Genomic DNA, 18,991 nt, shown 5'->3' with positions numbered 1-18,991 from the left:
AGTGGGATCGGTAAAAAAGCGCCTTTTTAAGGCAGTTTTCCCCCTATTTAAACCTTCCACTAAACGGGAAGTGGATTCCTCCGTAGACTAAAATTGGTCAGACGGGGTAGTAGGGTCTTTGGAATTTTGCGCAGTTTGGGTATTGGTAATAGCCATAGCCACAGATTGTGTGATGATATTTTGTAATGACGACATGTGGTATCGACCGCACATTGTATGGATTTTGCCACTGTCTCATTTACAATGAATTGGTTTTCCGCGGACATGGCGGATGGAAATATATATATATATATGTATGCACACTTAAGGAATATAATGAAAAAATAGTTTACCGAGAGGTCATGAATTTGCTCACAGTGATAGAAAATATATGTAAAGGATATTATGAAGAATCACCGCAAGGTGGCAGTCAAGTATAGAGAAAGAGCCGAGTTGGAAGCAGCTGGTAGCGCTGAAGCTGATAGGAAACCAAACGGGTTAGAAGAAAACATTCACTGAGGGGAAAGGGCGCGCAGGCTGAGGACCAGCCGCGTGTGCGCACTACAGATGGAGCGGTGAGGTAAACCGAAAGTGAGCAGTGATGGCGACAAGACAGGTAAGGCAACAGATAGGAAAAGCGGTGAAAAAGCCAAATGATCAAGCCATTAATAGGGGAGAACAGAATGTGGTACCAAATAAACACAATACAGGGAGTGCAGAATTATTAGGCAAGTTGTATTTTTTAGGATTAATTTTATTATTGAACAACAACCATGTTCTCAATGAACCCAAAAAACTCATTAATATCAAAAGCTGAATATTTTTGGAAGTAGTTTTTAGTTTGTTTTTAGTTTTAGCTATTTTAGGGGGATATCTGTGTGTGCAGGTGATTATTACTGTGCATAATTATTAGGCAACTTAACAAAAAACAAATATATACCCATTTAAATTATTTATTTTTACCAGTGAAACCAATATAACATCTCAACATTCACAAATATACATTTCTGACATTCAAAAACAAAACAAAAACAAATCAGTGACCAATATAGCCACCTTTCTTTGCAAGGACACTCAAAAGCCTGCCATTCATGGATTCTGTCAGTGTTTTGATCTGTTCACCATCAACATTGCGTGCAGCAGCAACCACAGCCTCCCAGACACTGTTCAGAGAGGTGTACTGTTTTCCCTCCTTGTAAATCTCACATTTGATGATGGACCACAGGTTCTCAATGGGGTTCAGATCAGGTGAACAAGGAGGCCATGTCATTAGATTTTCCTCTTTTATACCCTTTCTTGCCAGCCACGCTGTGGAGTACTTGGACGCGTTGGCAGTAGGACTGGGAGTTGAGCTTGACTCCATCCTCAACCCGAAAAGGCCCCACAAGCTCATCTTTGATGATACCAGCCCAAACCAGTACTCCACCTCCACCTTGCTGGCGTCTGAGTCGGACTGGAGCTCTCTGCCCTTTACCAATCCAGCCACGGGCCCATCCATCTGGCCCATCAAGACTCACTCTCATTTCATCAGTCCATAAAACCTTAGAAAAATCAGTCTTGAGATATTTCTTGGCCCAGTCTTGACGTTTCAGCTTGTGTGTCTTGTTCAGTGGTGGTCGTCTTTCAGCCTTTCTTACCTTGGCCATGTCTCTGAGTATTGCACACCTTGTGCTTTTGGGCACTCCAGTGATGTTGCAGCTCTGAAATATAGCCAAACTGGTGGCAAGTGGCATCTTGGCAGCTGCACGCTTGACTTTTCTCAGTTCATGGGCAGTTATTTTGCGCCTTGGTTTTTCCACACGCTTCTTGCGACCCTGTTGACTATTTTGAATGAAACGCTTGATTGTTCGATGATCACGCTTCAGAAGCTTTGCAATTTTAAGAGTGCTGCATCCCTCTGCAAGATATCTCACTATTTTTGACTTTTCTGAGCCTGTCAAGTCCTTCTTTTGACCCATTTTGCCAAAGGAAAGGAAGTTGCCTAATAATTATGCACACCTGATATAGGGTGTTGATGTCATTAGACCACACCCCTTCTCATTACAGAGATGCACATCACCTAATATGCTTAATTGGTAGTAGGCTTTCGAGCCTATACAGCTTGGAGTAAGACAACATGCATAAAGAGGATGATGTGGTCAAAATACTCATTTGCCTAATAATTCTGCACTCCCTGTAATGTGAGAAACATAGGAAACACAATCACCAAATTAATTAGTGCTTCACAGGATTATGAAGTGGGCAAATGCCAAGCAAACAGGCATAATAATAATATAATGGACAAACTAGTCAAAACCATATATATACATAAATATATAATAATTATAAGTGGAAAAATTCTCGAATTAATATCTTTCTGGGAGTCAGCAGCAAGAAAGAAGGACGTTGCTATGTTGGATTAAACCTTATACAGTGGGGGAAATAATTATTTGACCCCTCACTGATTTTGTAAGTTTGTCCAATGACAAAGAAATGAAAAGTCTCAGAACAGTATCATTTCAATGGTAGGTTTATTGTAACAGTGGCAGATAGCACATCAAAAGGAAAATCGAAAAAATAACTTTAAATAAAAGATAGCAACTGATTTGCATTTCATTGAGTGAAATAAGTATTTGAACCCTCTAACAAAAAAAGACTTAATACTTGGTGGAAAAACCCTTGTTTGCAAGCACAGAGGTCAAACGTTTCTTGTAATTGATGACCAAGTTTGCGCACATTTTAGGAGGAATGTTGGTCCACTCCTCTTTGCAGATCATCTCTAAATCCCTAAGGTTTCGAGGCTGTCTCTGTGCAACTCTGAGCTTGAGCTCCCTCCATAGGTTTTCGATTGGATTAAGGTCCGGAGACTGACTAGGCCACTCCATGACCTTAATGTGCTTCTTCTTGAGCCACTCCTTTGTTGCCTTTGCTGTATGTTTTGGGTCATTGTCGTGCTGGAACACCCATCCACGACCCATTTTCAGTTTCCTGGCAGAGGGAAGGAGGTTGTCGCTCAGGATTTCACGATACATGGCTCCGTCCATTTTCCCGTTTATGCGAATAAGTTGTCCTGTGCCCTTAGCAGAAAAACACCCCCAAAGCAAAATGTTTCCACCCCCATGCTTGACGGTGGGGACGGTGTTTTGGGGGTCATAGGCAGCATTTTTCTTCCTCCAAACACAGCGAGTTGAGTTAATGCCAAAGAGCTCTATTTTGGTCTCATCAGACCACAGCACCTTCTCCCAGTCACTCTCTGAATCATTCAGGTGTTCATTGGCAAACTTCAGACGGGCCTGCACATGTGCCTTCCTGAGCAGGGGGACCTTGCGAGCCCTGCAGGATTTTAATCCATTGCGGTGTAATGTGTTTCCAATGGTTTTCTTGGTGACTGTGGTCCCTGCTAATTTGAGGTCATTAACTAACTCCTCCCGTGTAGTTCTAGGATGCTTTTTCACCTTTCTCAGAACCATTGACACCCCACGAGGTGAGATCTTGCGTGGAGCCCCAGAGCGAGGTCGATTGATGGTCATTTTGTCACCTTGTTCCATTTTCGAACAATCGCACCAACAGTTGTCACCTTCTCTCCCAGCTTCTTGCTAATGGTTTTGTAGCCCATTCCAGCCTTGTGCAGGTCTACAATTTTGTCTCTGACATCCTTGGACAGCTCTTTGGTCTTTCCCATGTTGGAGAGTTTGGAGTCTGCTTGATTGATTGATTCTGTGGACAGGTGTCTTTTATACAGGTGACTAGTTAAGACAGGTGTCCTTAATGAGGGTGACTAATTGAGTAGAAGTGTCTAACCACTCTGTGGGAGCCAGAACTCTTAATGGTTGGTAGGGGTTCAAATACTTATTTCACTCAATGAAATGCAAATCAGTTGCTATCTTTTATTTAAAGTTATTTTTTCGATTTTCCTTTTGATGTGCTATCTGCCACTGTTACAATAAACCTACCATTGAAATGATACTGTTCTGAGACTTTTCATTTCTTTGTCATTGGACAAACTTACAAAATCAGTGAGGGGTCAAATAATTATTTCCCCCACTGTATAACCTATGCTGCCTGCTCATTGGCTACTCCTGAATGCTGATTTACATTTTTTTTTGTTCTCTGTTTATATTAACTATTTTGCTGCTGGAAGTAAAAAGAAAGATCTTAGCATATTGGAGTCTCCTGTCTTGACATAAAATCATAACTGTGAAGGAACAGTTGTGTTTGGTCTTCTCTAACATCTCTTTCAGCTATATTATTCCCTGTTTCAGCTGCATAGCCAGATGCATTTCTCTCAGAAGCAGGGGGTGTATCCCTTTTGTGAAATCTGAGAGCACTGTACTGCTGCGACGTCCTTTCCCTTATTTCCTACTATGCTTGTTTTCAGCTTCGGAGCTCACAGAAAACAGATTAGGAGGGATAAATCACACTTACAGACACACAGAAGGCTCATTTCATGTTCAAAAGCTGTGTAGAAGCAGTTCTTTTATTAGGCTCCCATTTTGTGTGAGCCATCTTCTGTGTTACTAGGGATGGATCTTGCCTGACAACAGGCAGTGGACTGCAAATTAGGTGGAAGTGAGACTCCTAGCGGCCATGAGTTTACAGCTAGTTTTCAGATAATTGCAGACAGATTTTTTAAAATGAAGTGATTTAGAAATTTGCTCGTTACTTCATTCTCTATTAAATGAAATAGTGTGAAAGGACAGTGACTTTTTAAATCACCCTGCACTACAATGTTCTTATAATGGATTTTCAGATGGTTCCCCCAGAAACCAGCAGAACTTTGAATGCAGCTACAATATAGGTGGACTAGTGGAATATGCAAGTAAACTGATACACTGTAATATATATATACTTTATTGTGTGTGTATATATACTGTATATATATATATATATATATATATATGTGTGTGTGTACTTAAAAAACTGTAAACTCAAATGCATAAATTGTAAAAATTATAGATTGTATCTATAAAACAATAAGACAGAATTGTCTGTACTATTAGTCACAAATTATTGGTGCACATTTATGCCAGCCATGAGGTCACAGAAAGTAGAGGGATGTGTCACACATGCCTGGTGAGCAGCCCCACATATACTATACCATGTGAGGCATTTTGATAAAGTTTTTGAACTATGCACTTTTTTTAGCAGCTCCTGTATTTCTGCATTTCAGTATTGAATCTCCCCCATAGAGTTTATTTAATAGAACACTAAACTTGTTGAAGTTTTTGAATATAATCCCAGTGAAAGTATTCTCCGGGACTATAGCTGCCGGCTTGTGCTATATTTCTTTTAGTCATATCTTCATATTGCAGTCTCTATCTGCTTAAATGGTAGCAGTTTTGTATTACCATAGATATAGTGTTGCTTTTGACTCCATTAAAGAAAGTAGGAATTAGGGGGATGCAGAGAGAGCAGTCTTGCCAAACCCCTTTAAGTGCAAGATGCAATGTTGACTGGAGGAAGGTCACTGACTTACATGGTTTTTCCTTGGTGCCAGCTATCTGATTGAACAAGATAAAAAGTGGTGTACAGTACCACAAACTTCAGTGAAAGAGGTTCTGCAGCGTCAGACGCACTAGTTTAAGGCATTATCAAAAAAGGTACACTTTAAATGAAATCTATTACCACTGTTGTGGAAATTTTATTATGCGGACATTTTACTTTAGGATGTGTGTGTGTTTTTATAGTTTGTCATCTGTCTCCCTGTGACTGATTTAGCCAGGGAGTGCTCTAGCAGAGGGCACTTTGGCTGAATTGGGACCAGTGGCAAAACCGTCAGTATGAAAACCTTCTCATTGGCTTGGAGACATATCTGCCTTTAAGACATGCATATCTGCCTTGTCGGTATACTAGTACCGTATACTGACAATAGCCGTAGCAATGCCTCGCAGATAATTTCAAACCTATGGGAACCAGTAGAATGATCTTTATTAGACACTGATCACCTTTGAGCAGTGTTGAATGAGGTCCATGCTGACAGTGATGGGGGGTGGGCGGCCACCTGGCTGATCAGACAATGGACATGACTCATCCTTCCTTATACAGGGATGGGGCGTGTGCATTGTCTGCCCAGGCACATTGATTGCCCCGCCCTGTCCTTTGACATCACTTCCTGCATGTTATAACTTCCTGTATCCTTGTCTTGGGCCAGCCCCTTTTACACCTTTTGTGAGTAAATAAAGGTGAGCAGACTGAGAAGGGCGGGAGGAGTGGCTCAGAATTTTCTATCAAGATGGTAACAGATGTGTCTCTCTCTGACTGGGGCTGAGGGAAGGGGGACTTACCTTTTTCCTTACACAAACTTTGATGCGAGCTGATTGCAACTATTATATATTTACCACAACACCAGCGACTTCCCTAACAAGCTGTTTCCTGTTTCCATAGACACATGGCTGGTTTTGATTTGTTAATCTGAGGGCCCATTCCCGAGTCATGATACTTTTTCTTAATATTCAAATTTGGCCTTTGGTGCAATGAGGATATCACTATTGCTTTTGTTGCACTCAAGCTCCAGACATTTCTGTGGTAACCCCCTCCCTCACTGCTTTGTCACTGCTTGGTCTTGTCAATCAAAGCAGCCAGGTCAGATAATCTTCATAATGCTTGATAAAGGCTTTTTGTCAGGATAACGACTACCGTCACACACCAACAGGGATAATGCACCCCTAAAACTGCTCAGACCCACTATCCCTACCTCCTTCCACTGTCACCCTAGGCAGTGACCCCACAACTGGACGATGGTCCCTATTCTGCAATACGTGAAGGAGTGACACAGAGACACGGACAAACAATGGACAAACACTAAGAGAGTCGTCGTACGGAAAAAGGGTTAAATGCCTTTTTGGACAATGCAGTTCCAGATACACCAGAGGCAAACGAGAAAACCAAACACGCCAAAAAGTCAGAACCAGGAGATCAATACAATACCAAAATGCCAGAAAGCAAAACCGCAGTGACAATACCAAATCCAGAAATCCAAGCCTAAGGAGTCTTCAATAAACGCTAGGGACACGTAGGGATAGCCAGAGGACAAAAAAATCCACCGGCACCTGCACATGCCGAGCGAAGCTGCTGGCTGAGCGCACTGACGCTCACAAGCCCTGGTGCACCTCTTCACTGGCCCAGGGCTTTGACGCCAGCAGAGGCCCCCCCGAGGCAGCAGCGGCCTGGGGAACCGTGACACTTTTTAGCCAAAATGTTAAATCTGGAATAAAAACCAACACCAAGGGATTTGCTGTCTCCATCCATTTATTTTGTTTCAATCAAAGCAGGCAGAGAGAGGCTGGCCACAGAAGTGAAAGGAGCTGGAGTGGAACACGAGCAATGATGGCATCCTCATTGCATCAAAGGCGTAAGTTGCATATTAAGAAATAGTGTCATAACTTGGGAAGCATCATGTCAATTGTTTGTGTGAAAAAAAAACACACACAAAAAATTTCCCAAATCTGCGATAAATAATGCAGATGTGTGTTTTTTTGTGTGGATTTTCTGCTTTGAAATCTACACCGTGTGCAGGGACCCCTAGGCTATCTGCATAGGTAGCGGAATATACATTTTTTCTGCATGGATTTCCATGCGAAAAAAACACAGCATAGTACAGTTGCAGCAAAGTGTATGAGATTAAAGAGGACCTTTCATGAACTTGGGGCGTGGCCTAGCGGAGTATGTGAGTGGACGTGCGGCACGGAGCTCCTCTGCTACCTCGGCCATTTATCCGGATAAACTCCTGAATCCAGTTGATTTTTTAGGTATACCCTATCAGTAGAACCGCGGAGGATTCATCTGCGCTGGTGTGAAGGCGAAATCCGAGCACCATGACCCGCAAAAAAGAGCAGAAAAGTTTGGAGAAGGAGAGCCAAGATGGCGCTGGCGCCACTCCGGGACGCCCAGGCCGCGTCATGGATCTCCAGAAAGGTGCGGCAGCTAAGCTAGAGAAATATGCCCGGCTGTCATCTGAGACCCCTGTGAAAAACACCCAGAGAAGGCCTGCAACTAAAGGTGGGCTATCTGAGGAGGACTCTGATATTGAGGGACATGATCCTGGAGACATTGTGGCGGCAAGATCTAGCCGTTTTGACATCCTGGCTACTGTGAGTGACTCCCTAGCCCCAGCAGCACATGATTCTGATACAGAGGAACCTACCTTGAGGGATGTCATGAAGGCTATATCCAGGTGTGGCAGGTCGCTTAACACCCTTAACATGCAGGTGGGGGCAATTAAGGAGGATATCTCCATAGTAAGACACGATATGCGGAAGTTAGCAGACCGCACGGCTGCCCTGGAAGGTCGGATGGGTGAAATGGAGGATACCATAACACCTCTGAATGCAAGCATGAGGAACTATTCCATGAGACTGGATGCCATTGCTGCTAAGCAGGATGATCTCGAAAACAGATCCCGGCGAAACAATGTGCGTGTGGTGGGGGCACCGGAGAAAGTGGAAGGGGGAAACCCAACTGAATTTTTTGAATCCTGGCTGAGGGACAACTTTGGCGCAGACGTCCTAACCCCTTTATTTGCTGTGGAGAGGGCTCACAGGGTCCCTATGCGTCCGTTACCACCAGGTGCCCCGCCGAGGACAGTTCTGATCAAAATCCTGCATTTTAGAGACCGGGACATTATTCTGAGAAAAGCACGAGAAAAGCCAGATCTGTCAGTGGATGGACATAAAGTAGCACTCTTCCCGGATTATTCCCAAGAAGTCCAGAAGCGGAGAGCTAAATTTGCGGATGTGAAGAGACGTTTAAGGGCGCATGGGGTGTCATACTCAATGATGTACCCGGCCAAGTTGCGTGTAGCTGCAATGGGGAACACGCATTTTTTCGAGGATCCCAAGGAGGCGGCAAGATGGATAGACCAACACGAGAGGCAGTTGGCGGCGGATCATGAGTGACACAAATGTTGAGGAGAGCTGTGGTGTTTACTGAATCAGGTTATATGATTGATGTGGCCTGGTTGTGTCTGGGTGTGAATGCTCAGAAATGCTGTTAAACGGGATGTGGATATGTAAATGGAGATTCTGTTGTAATGTCATTGGAAAACATAATGTTAGGGGTATAATCCTCACTTATTCTGGTCACACTTATGTCTGTCCGAGGAGCAAAGAGAGGGGAGGTTTTGTGCACACGTTTAATGTGCTCATTGTATGGTAATTGTATACCCACGTTCTGTTATATCGGGTAGGAACTACTCCTGTCTATCTGAGACAAAAGAAGAGAGTTTAGACACTCGTCTGCCTTTAATAACGGGTTTTGTGTTTTCTTCCCACAGGCCTTTTATAGGTGATATAGTGGGGCCCGTTATAGAGGTGGCCGTAGTGTTAAGTACTAACGTTTACAATGTTGAGGGGTTTTTTTTCAGGGAGGGGGGGAGGGAGGAGGTTATGTTTTATTTGAAAGCACACACTGTATATGAACGTAAAGGTATTGGTCTGCTGACTGTATGTAAGATGGGCTACTGCTGTATAGGCTCACCGGGTGCTAGAAACCTAATAGATATATTTGTGTACTTCCTGATATCTAAGTATGGCGGGGAGGGTTAATGTGCTCAGTTGGAATGTGCGCGGGGTTAAGGATGTCATAAAAAGACGAGCAGTTATGGATTGTTTAAATCAACATCAGCCGTTGGTTTGCTGCATGCAGGAGACTCATCTCACCTCTGACCAGATTCATCTGCTTACTCCTAAGTGGGCAGGACATTGCTATCATTCCACTTTCTCGTCCTATGCAAGGGGGGTGAGTCTCCTGATACACAGATCAATTGCATTCTCTTGCATCAATAAAAAAGTAGACAAAGAGGGGAGGTACGTGTGTTTACATTGTGTGATATATGCAACTACTTGTATTCTGGTGGGTGTGTATATCCCGCCGCCGTATTCACCTGGGGTGCTTAGAGAAATATTGCAATTTATAGCGGATATGCCTGACGCTCCTGTATTATTAATGGGGGACTTTAATAATGTTATTAATTATAACTTGGATAGGATGGGGGTGGGTCAAGCTTCCCATACAAATGGAATATCTCCTTTTGGAGTTTTGATGCAGGAGGCTATGATGTTAGATTTTTGGAGGCTAAAGAATCCATCTGTGAAACAATTCTCTTGTTGTTCAAGTACTTATAATTCACTATCTAGGATCGACCTCATTGTTGGAAATGCACTTATGGGGCAGTATATGGGAGCCATACAATATCTGCCGCGCAGGGTTTCAGACCACTCACCGGTGGTAGCGGCGCTGGACTTTAGTGCATCACGTAAACGTGGTGGTGGGGGTTGGAAGTTTAATCCTTACTGGCTGCCTCTCCTGCCGGATGCTGGGGGAATTGGTGTAAAACTGGTAGAATTTTTCCAAATTAATCTTCCGTCCGCGTCTAGATTGATAGTATGGGAGACTATGAAGGCATTTTTGAGGGGTCTGCTCATTGCAGAAGTCAATAAAAAGAAATCTGAGTCTAGAGCGCGCACGCAGAAGTTAATTGCGGAATTGGAAGGAGCAGAAGTAGAATATATTTTGAGACCACAGGAGGAGACTAGGGATAAATTGAAGGAAGCCCAGCAGAAATTAAATGACCGGTTATTAGAACAAGCAAAAAATAAACGTTTTTTCCAGAAGCAGTCCTTCTATGAGGAGGGGGAGAGGGCAGGTAGACTTTTGGCATTGGTATCTAAGGCTCAGTTGCAGTCTACGTACATTGCGGCCCTAAAAGACGTACATGGTGTTGTTCAGAAAGAACCGCCTAATTTGCTCCAGGTCATGCACTCATTTTATTCTACACTGTATAAATCACGGCTGAGTGTTTTAGACACAGAGATCGATCTTTTTCTGCAGCCCCTGAAATTAGGCACGTTATCAAATGAACATAGGGCGCAGTTGGATGGCCCAATTACCATGCAGGAGTTGGAAACCGCATTAAAAACAATGTCCAATAATAAAGCCCCAGGTAGGGACGGCCTGCCGGCTGAAGTATACAAGCGATATTCTGACATTTTACTTCCCCAGTTGCTGGAGGTCTGTAATGAGGCTAAGCTGCAGGGACGGCTCCCTGGATCCATGAATGAAGCAGTCATTGTTCTCTTGCCTAAACCAGGTAAAGATATACTTGAAGCCGAATCCTACAGACCCATTTCTTTACTCCCAGTTGATGTTAAACTTTTAGCAAAGGTGTTAGCAAATCGTCTGAACTCAGTGATAACTACTCTAATATGTCAAGATCAAGCAGGTTTTATGCCAAATATGTCAACAGCGGTTAATATCAGGCGTCTGTTCCTGAATATTCAAGCAGCACATGTCCACACCTCGACCGCGGCGGTCGCATCTCTTGATGCGGCCAAAGCGTTTGACAGTGTGGAATGGCGCTATTTATGGCTAGTGCTCAAGAAAATGGGTTTTGGAGCCGAATTTATTTCCTGGGTTCAACTGTTATATGCATGTCCTGGAGCGACTGTGAGGGTTAATGGCGATTTGTCTGACCCATTTATGCTTTTTAGAGGTACGAGACAGGGGTGTCCACTGTCGCCGTTACTTTTTGCGGTGGCAGTGGAGCCCCTGGCAGAGGCACTGAGAATGTCAGCTACGGTCAAAGGTCTCCAATACGGACATAGAACAGAAAAAGTGGCGTTATACGCTGATGATTTGCTCCTATTCATAGATGACTGGAGGACTTCTCTTCCTGCTGCGATGGAAATCATTAATCGATTTGGGACCATGTCAGGATTAGTCATCAATTGGTCAAAATCCGCCCTTCTACCCCTAGATAGTGAGAGTACTAGGCCCTTATCTGATACAGGAGGGTTGCAAGTAGTGTCATCCCTAAAATACTTAGGAGTGTGGGTTACTACGAATCTGAATGATTATGAGCGTCTGAACTTAGTACCAATGCTAGGTGAATTCAGGATGAAGATAAAGGCCTGGAGCAAATTACCTTTGTCAGTCATTGGTCGTGCCAACCTCTTGAAAATGATACTAATGCCAAAACTCCTATATCTCCTTCATAACGCGCCGGTTTGGATTCCGTTAAGGTTCTTTCATACTATAAATGCAATTTTCAGAGACTTGATTTGGAGGGGAGGTGTGCCGAGGATTAAACTTTCAACCCTGCAGAGACTTAAAACACAGGGAGGTTTGGCGGTGCCAGATCCATGGTCCTACTATATTGCAGCCCAGTTGCAACATCTTAGGGGATGGGGAGACGAGTCTAGACTGAATAGTTCAGGCCGTATTACTCAGCATTTAACATTACGCACTTGCTTATTGTCTGCTTTGGAGGATGGATCTTTTAGTTCCCATGGTGCTCAATACCCTGTGTTATCCATGATACATAAAATATGGTGGAAAGCTAAAGAGAAATTGAATATTTCGGGGTATATTACACACACGCCTATATGGCCAAACCATTTATATCCTGAATTGGATAAGGTTAGTGGAGTACAGCAGTGGAGTCAATATGGGCTGAGTAAGATGGCTCAACTGTTTGTGGGTGGGGCACTGAAAGGTTTTGAAGTGTTAAGGCAGGAGTTCAGCATCCCCCATAGATGTTTCTATGTATATCTACAGTTGAGACATGCTATTCAGACCCAAGAAAAGAGGGGAAAGATACGGCAGGCAGCTAGATGTGTTATCAATGAATATACTGCACGAGCAGGGACCACTGGTGGGGTGATTTCACTTTATTATAGCGCGCTCAGGGAGGAGATTGATAAATCCAATCCATTACAGCTGTATGACAAATGGAAAAAGGATATTGAGGGCTTGACGGAGGAGAATTGGGAGAAGACACTCAAGGATTTACCAACATTGTCACTGAGCGAATCTTCTAGGATTTCTCAATTGTATCTTCTACATAGGGTTTATAGAACACCTACATTACTGTTAAAAATGGGCTATAGGAATGATGATAAGTGTCCACGTTGTAGTGTATCGGGTGCAAACTTGATCCATTTAATGTGGAACTGCCCACGGTTAAGGAGGTATTGGGTGGAGGTAATGGAATTCATCAATAGAGTCTTTCAGGTGGATTTGGAGGTTAACCCGTTAATTTGTTTAATGGGCCTTGTGGAAGTGCCTAGGGCTATGGGAAAAAGGAGAATGGCTATTAAGAGAGTACTATACCAGGCAAGAAAGTGTATAGCATTTCACTGGATAGATGAGATGGCGCCCACCAGCCAAGAAGTAGTGAATAGGGTACATGCATTGATTAAATTGGAGGAATATGTCTACTTGAAAAGGGATTCAAAAAAAAAATTTGAAGCAGTTTGGTCTCCATGGATCTCATATTATGAGCTGTCTTAGAGATGACTGTATACTTTGAATGGAATGAAAGGTTTAAAGGATAATTGATATGGGTGAATGGTAGACTGTTGGATGATGATTGATATTCAAATGCTTACGTCATAGAGTTATGTGTGGATAATAAGAATCTATGAAGTTATACGGTCCGCCCCAGAAGATGAAAAGGTGATGCCTTAAAAAAGAATACCATGAACTTGCATTTATGGACCATACCTTGAACTCTTCTTTCAAGTGACTGTGCTTTGGGAAAGGGGGATGGGATGGAGGGTGGGGGGGAGGAGGGGGGAGGGGTTATAGTTGTATATTTGTTTAATGCACTTTCTTGTAAAACCAAAATAAAAATTACTTGATTAAAAAAAAAAAAGAGGACCTTTCATCAGTTTTGCAAAAGTCTAATTAGGGTGTTACCTTATAGGGCAGCCCCCACTGATGCCATGGCTGTTTTTTTTCTTCTTCAAAAGACCCCCCCATTCGTCCGCTGTGGCCCTCCGTTGATTTTGGCGCCTTGTATTATAATGAGGAGTATCGGAACAATGAGGAGGAGACTGAGTCTTTCTCAGTGGGTGTCTCCTTCTCCCTGACTGTAGCATTGGACAGCGCTACAGCCCGGGAGAAGGAGACGCCCATTGATAAACCCTGGCATCTCCTCCTCCCTGTTCCGATGCTAGTAATTAGCATACTGAGAGGGAAAAATACCGGAGGGCACATCGGTCTAACGGAAGTGGCGCCCAGGAATAATAGTAAGCACTATAGGATCCCAGCTTTATGCCCTACCTAACGTGCTACTTATCTCATAGTCTGGACCCATGAAAGGTCCTCCTTAAGTAAATCTCATGTACACTTTGCAGATGTTTTTTGTGCAGCAACTGTCTGGCCCTGTGATTTAGAATTCCACAGCTTGTGAATTATATTTGTTGTTTTAACTGCGGATTTCACCCTCTTCTAATGAAGGGTGAGATCTACGGCAAAACCACATCAAATCCACACGGGTGGTTTTTGGTGCCGTTTGGGGTGCAAAACCCATGGAAATTCATGTGGATCTCTTGCACGGTTATAGGCAGAGGCTGAAGGCAGAGGCTGATGTGAATGATGACAATCTCTATACAGCGCTGCAGAATATGTTGGCGCTATATAAATAAATAAAATTCAAAATAATGGTTGGGGGGACCACTATGAGTAGCACCCCACTAATTATCAGGTTATTCCTCGCTGCTCTTCAGTGGGTTAGATTATCTGATCACGGAAATGCTCTTGGAAGTTTCCCTTCATGCTGCATCTTTTGCTATATGCAGCGATATACATACTGTAGTAAATCTGATTATCTCTTAATGTCACAGAGGACAGAAAATGAAAACACAGCTTCTAACATTTTAATGACACAGACGTTAAATCCTCCCTCTGGGAGGCACGCAGCGGATTACGCCCTAACGTTGCTTGCTCATCTGAGTGCATTGATTAAGACAGGTTTAATGAAAGCGATGGGGACATTGTGTGATGTACAAAGCCTTGTAGTTTTCATCTTCACCTGCTGATGCTGCTCTGATTCCACCGGTGATTTACTGATTGCCGATCATTCGAGGGAAAGAGAAGTTTTCTTTGACATGCAGCTGGTAAGAAATCTTTTTTTCCTCTTTGGCTGTGTCAGATGTAACTTATATTTGATACAGGTCATTAACCACAGAGGTTTACATTTTACCATGAGAACAAAAAGCAAAATGTGAAGGGCAAGGGTATAGCCGGATAAGCCCTGTTCTGGACTAAGCTCCTGGTAAATCCAATCCATTCTTATTCTCTTGCAAACAGATGTACAGAAAATTACGCGCCAGTGGCTTTATCCGAAAAAACTAAAATTCTTTTGTTTGCATGATTTTATAGAAAAATGAAAACTAAAGATGATGCGTTCATCTGAAAGGAGAGACTTTCATGTACCGTAGCATGCAGAATGTCGCTGGATGTGCACTTTCCACACTGGAAATGGGAATCCCAGATCTCTCTGCTGAGCCAAATAGACAGATCACAATGACTAATAGGGTAATGAATTGCATTTTTTATTGACTGTAAGGGTACGACCACATGTTCTGTTTTTTTTTTCTTTTCAGTTTCTGAAGCAAAAACTTGGAGTGGATACAAAAGAGCAGTTCTATCTGCCCTTTATACTTTCTCTCCTTTTATAATCCACTCTGATTTTGGCTTCAAGAACTGCATAAAAAAATCTGAACGTGTGGCGGCACCTTAAGGTTTCTAATAAAATAAATGACCGAAGCATCAATGTTTTAAACAAAATGCATTATCAGAAAATAAATTTTGAAAGAATTTTTGATGTTATTTTCCATGTCAATATCTATATTTAAAAAAATAGGATAGGATGCGGATTCGCATACGTATGCCCGTTCCATAGCCCCGCAAAGAACATGTCCTATTCTTGTCTGTTTTGTGGACAAGGATAGGCATTGTTACAATGGATCCGCTAAAAAAACGGATGCAATACAGACGTCACATGGATGTCAGATGTATTTTTTGCAGATCTCTGTTTTGCGGACTGCAAAATACATACGGTTGTGTGAATGCATTTCTTCGTCTGTGCAGATCACTTTTCAGCAGTCATCTCATTGTCATTACATGCTGGTTTACAATGACAGATAACACCTATGTACAGAGGTTCCACCATTCTCAATAGGTGATATCACAGCTTATCAGCACGCTCCTGACCAGTGATGGTCAGTTCGTAGTGTTCGCCAGCGAACTCATGCGGGCTGCCATCTTTAGAAAGGTAGACTCACCCGTCCGGCCATGCACAGGTAAGCCCTTACCTGTGCCTGTGTCGGGAGACGGTCTGAGATCAAATGCAGTCACCGGGAGCAGACAGTTCCGAGAATAGCCGCCGGGGGCCTTCATTGGGCTGTTCTCATAACTGCCTGCTCCTGGTGACTGCATTTGATCTCAGACCGGCTCCCGGCACAGGCACAGGTAAGGGCTGATGCTGCTGTGATTCCACCGGTGATTTACTGATTGCTGATCATTTGAGGGAAAGAGAAGTTTTCTTTGACATGCAGCTGGTAAGAAATCTTTTTTTCCTCTTTGGCTGTGTCAGATGTAACTTATGAGTCTACCTTTCGCTGGCGAACACTGCGAACTGACCATTACTGTTCCTGACCTCTGCACAGGTCCCAGAGCATGCCTAGAAAATTGTCCCATAGAAGTCAATGAGTCGGCGCCTGTCCATTATGTATATAGTCCATGGTAGCTGCTATAAAGCTTATTCCTAATCTTGTTAATAATAGCTCAGGGAAGATGGTAACAATGCCAATAATCATGTTCGGGAAACAGAATAAAAATCATAAAGCAAAGCAATCAGAAAATAAAAAAAATTGAGATAAAAGGATATGTGTCACTATCTGGTTTAAGCTGGCCGAAAAAAAATCTTTCTGTTGTCAAAAAGTTGCATATTTTAAGTTCAAATTTGCAACTTTTTGATGGCTTTTTGCTACTATTCTAAAACATCAGCTGAAGAGCTTATCAACTGTATTCAGGATCATATTCCCTGACAAGTAGATCAGAGAGAAGGATGAGGCAGCTCTCTAGCTCAGTGCTCTGAAGTAACTTGTCCTCCTGTGTTATAGGATAGGTTTTGTGTGTGCTAATAGGACGGCAGCCATTTTATTTCTCCCAATGATTGCTCCCCAGACAAAACGATCCATTATAACTAATAAAGGTATTTGGAAATGTATTTATAATAAAGTAATACCATTTTTTCTTATTTATTGCATTATACTTATTTTGAGCTAAAATCATTTTTTTTCAATTGGTCTTTATTAATAATATTGAATCCTTTTTTCTGTACAGAGCTGAGATGCTCTACTAGCTGTCTGTGTATTTTATGTCTTTTCCATCATCTGGGGAGAAGACGACTCCTTATCTCTGCTCTCTCACATTATAAACACTCATTAAAGCTCAGTCCTGATAAGAATGTGGCTTAAATAAGTGTTTATGACCTCTTAGTAGTTTAGAGATAAGGGTAATTAGATGACACAAATCACAGTGGTGCATGTGGTCCGCTGCTGACATCCTCCATTGTATGCTTTTTTGCTGGGGATTGCCGCTAACAATGGATCACATGCTGAGGAATTGCTCCCTCGGTTATAAACAAGCTATAGCGTATGGGGTTTTTGAGCATTTTCTCCCATTTAGGCCACTATATTTTAATGATTTTGAATTAGATGACACAAAGTGAAAGTGAACCCTTTGTGACTGAACAGCTCAATATTTTTAATAAACGGCAATTGAAAATATGATTTTTTAGTAAAAAAATAAGTTAAATGCAATCATAAAAAAATGACTCCAAAGGTGTACATAGCCTTCAAGTATTTTCAGTAATTTTATTTTATTAATTCCCGGAGCACCCCTTTAAATTATAACATTATGGCAGGCTGCATAAACCACTAGGTATATACTGATTCAGAAACTTACTGCATACATTCAAGGGTTAGTGCCAAAATTGCAAGACCTATCCACAGATGAGATAAATATCGATCTCCAGTGAATGGGCCTGGGCTGCAATACCAAGCACAGCCGCTATACAATGTAAGATTCTGTGCTCGGTATGCTACAATGCAAAGTACTGAGCTTGGTATGCTAAGGCTTATTTCACATTAGCGCCAGGCTTGCCCGGCAGGGGAACAGCCTGCCACATCCGTACTAATGCTTGCACATGTGTGCTGCCGGAAGTCAGGCCCGGCCCCATTCACCATTATGGGGTCGAGCGGGAGATGCGGAACAGCCTGCAAGACAAGCCTAATACTAATGTGAAAGAAGCTTTACTCTAAGATGCTGTGCTTGGTATGCTACAATGTATGGTATTGTGCTTGGTATGCTACAATGTATGGCGGTGTGCTTGGTACTGTATACTACAATGTAAGGAGCTGTGCTTGGTATGCTACAATCTATGGCGCTTTGCTTGGTACACTACAATGTATGGTGCTGTGCTTGGTACGCTACAATGTATGGTGCTGTGCTTGGTACGCTACAATGTATGGTGCTGTGCTTGGTATGCTACAAGGTGAGGTACTGTGCTTGGTCTGCTACAATCTATGGCGCTTTGCTTGGTACACTACAATGTATGGTGCTCTGCTTGGTACGCTACAATGTATGGTGCTCTGCTTGGTACGCTACAATGTATGGTGCTCTGCTTGGTACGCTACAATGTATGGTGCTGTGCTTGGTATGCTACAAGGTATGGCATTGTGCTTGGTATGCTACAAGGTATGCTTGGTATGGAACAGTGTATGGCACTGTGCTGGCATGCTATGAGGATGCCTCAGCACTTACTGGTGCACTGTAGATTCTTTAAACAACTGATTAGTGGGAGTGTCGTGAGCTGGACCCCAACCAATGTGATATTTATGACCTATCCTGAGGATAGGTCATCCATGTTGTACTGCCAGAGTACTGAATTAATGTAAACTGTGATTTGTAATATACAAAGTGTTATGATAATTGATAGAATAATCTTGAGGGCTCATGCACACGGCCGCTGCCTGGCTGTGGACGTACTGCGGCCCGCTCACGGTGGGTCCACAATACACGGGCACCGGCCGTGTGCACCCCGCATCACAGATGCGGACCCATTCACTTCAATGGGTCCACAATCTAGGAGATGCAGTGCGGTGCAGAATGGAAGCACGGATCGGAACCCCACGGAAGCACTACGGAGTGCTTCCGTGGTGTTTCTGTCCATGCCTCTGCACCG

This window comes from Bufo bufo, chromosome 2, assembly GCF_905171765.1.
Source record: "Bufo bufo chromosome 2, aBufBuf1.1, whole genome shotgun sequence".
NCBI lineage: Eukaryota > Metazoa > Chordata > Amphibia > Anura > Bufonidae > Bufo > Bufo bufo.
Note: the sequence above shows the minus strand (reverse complement) of the source record.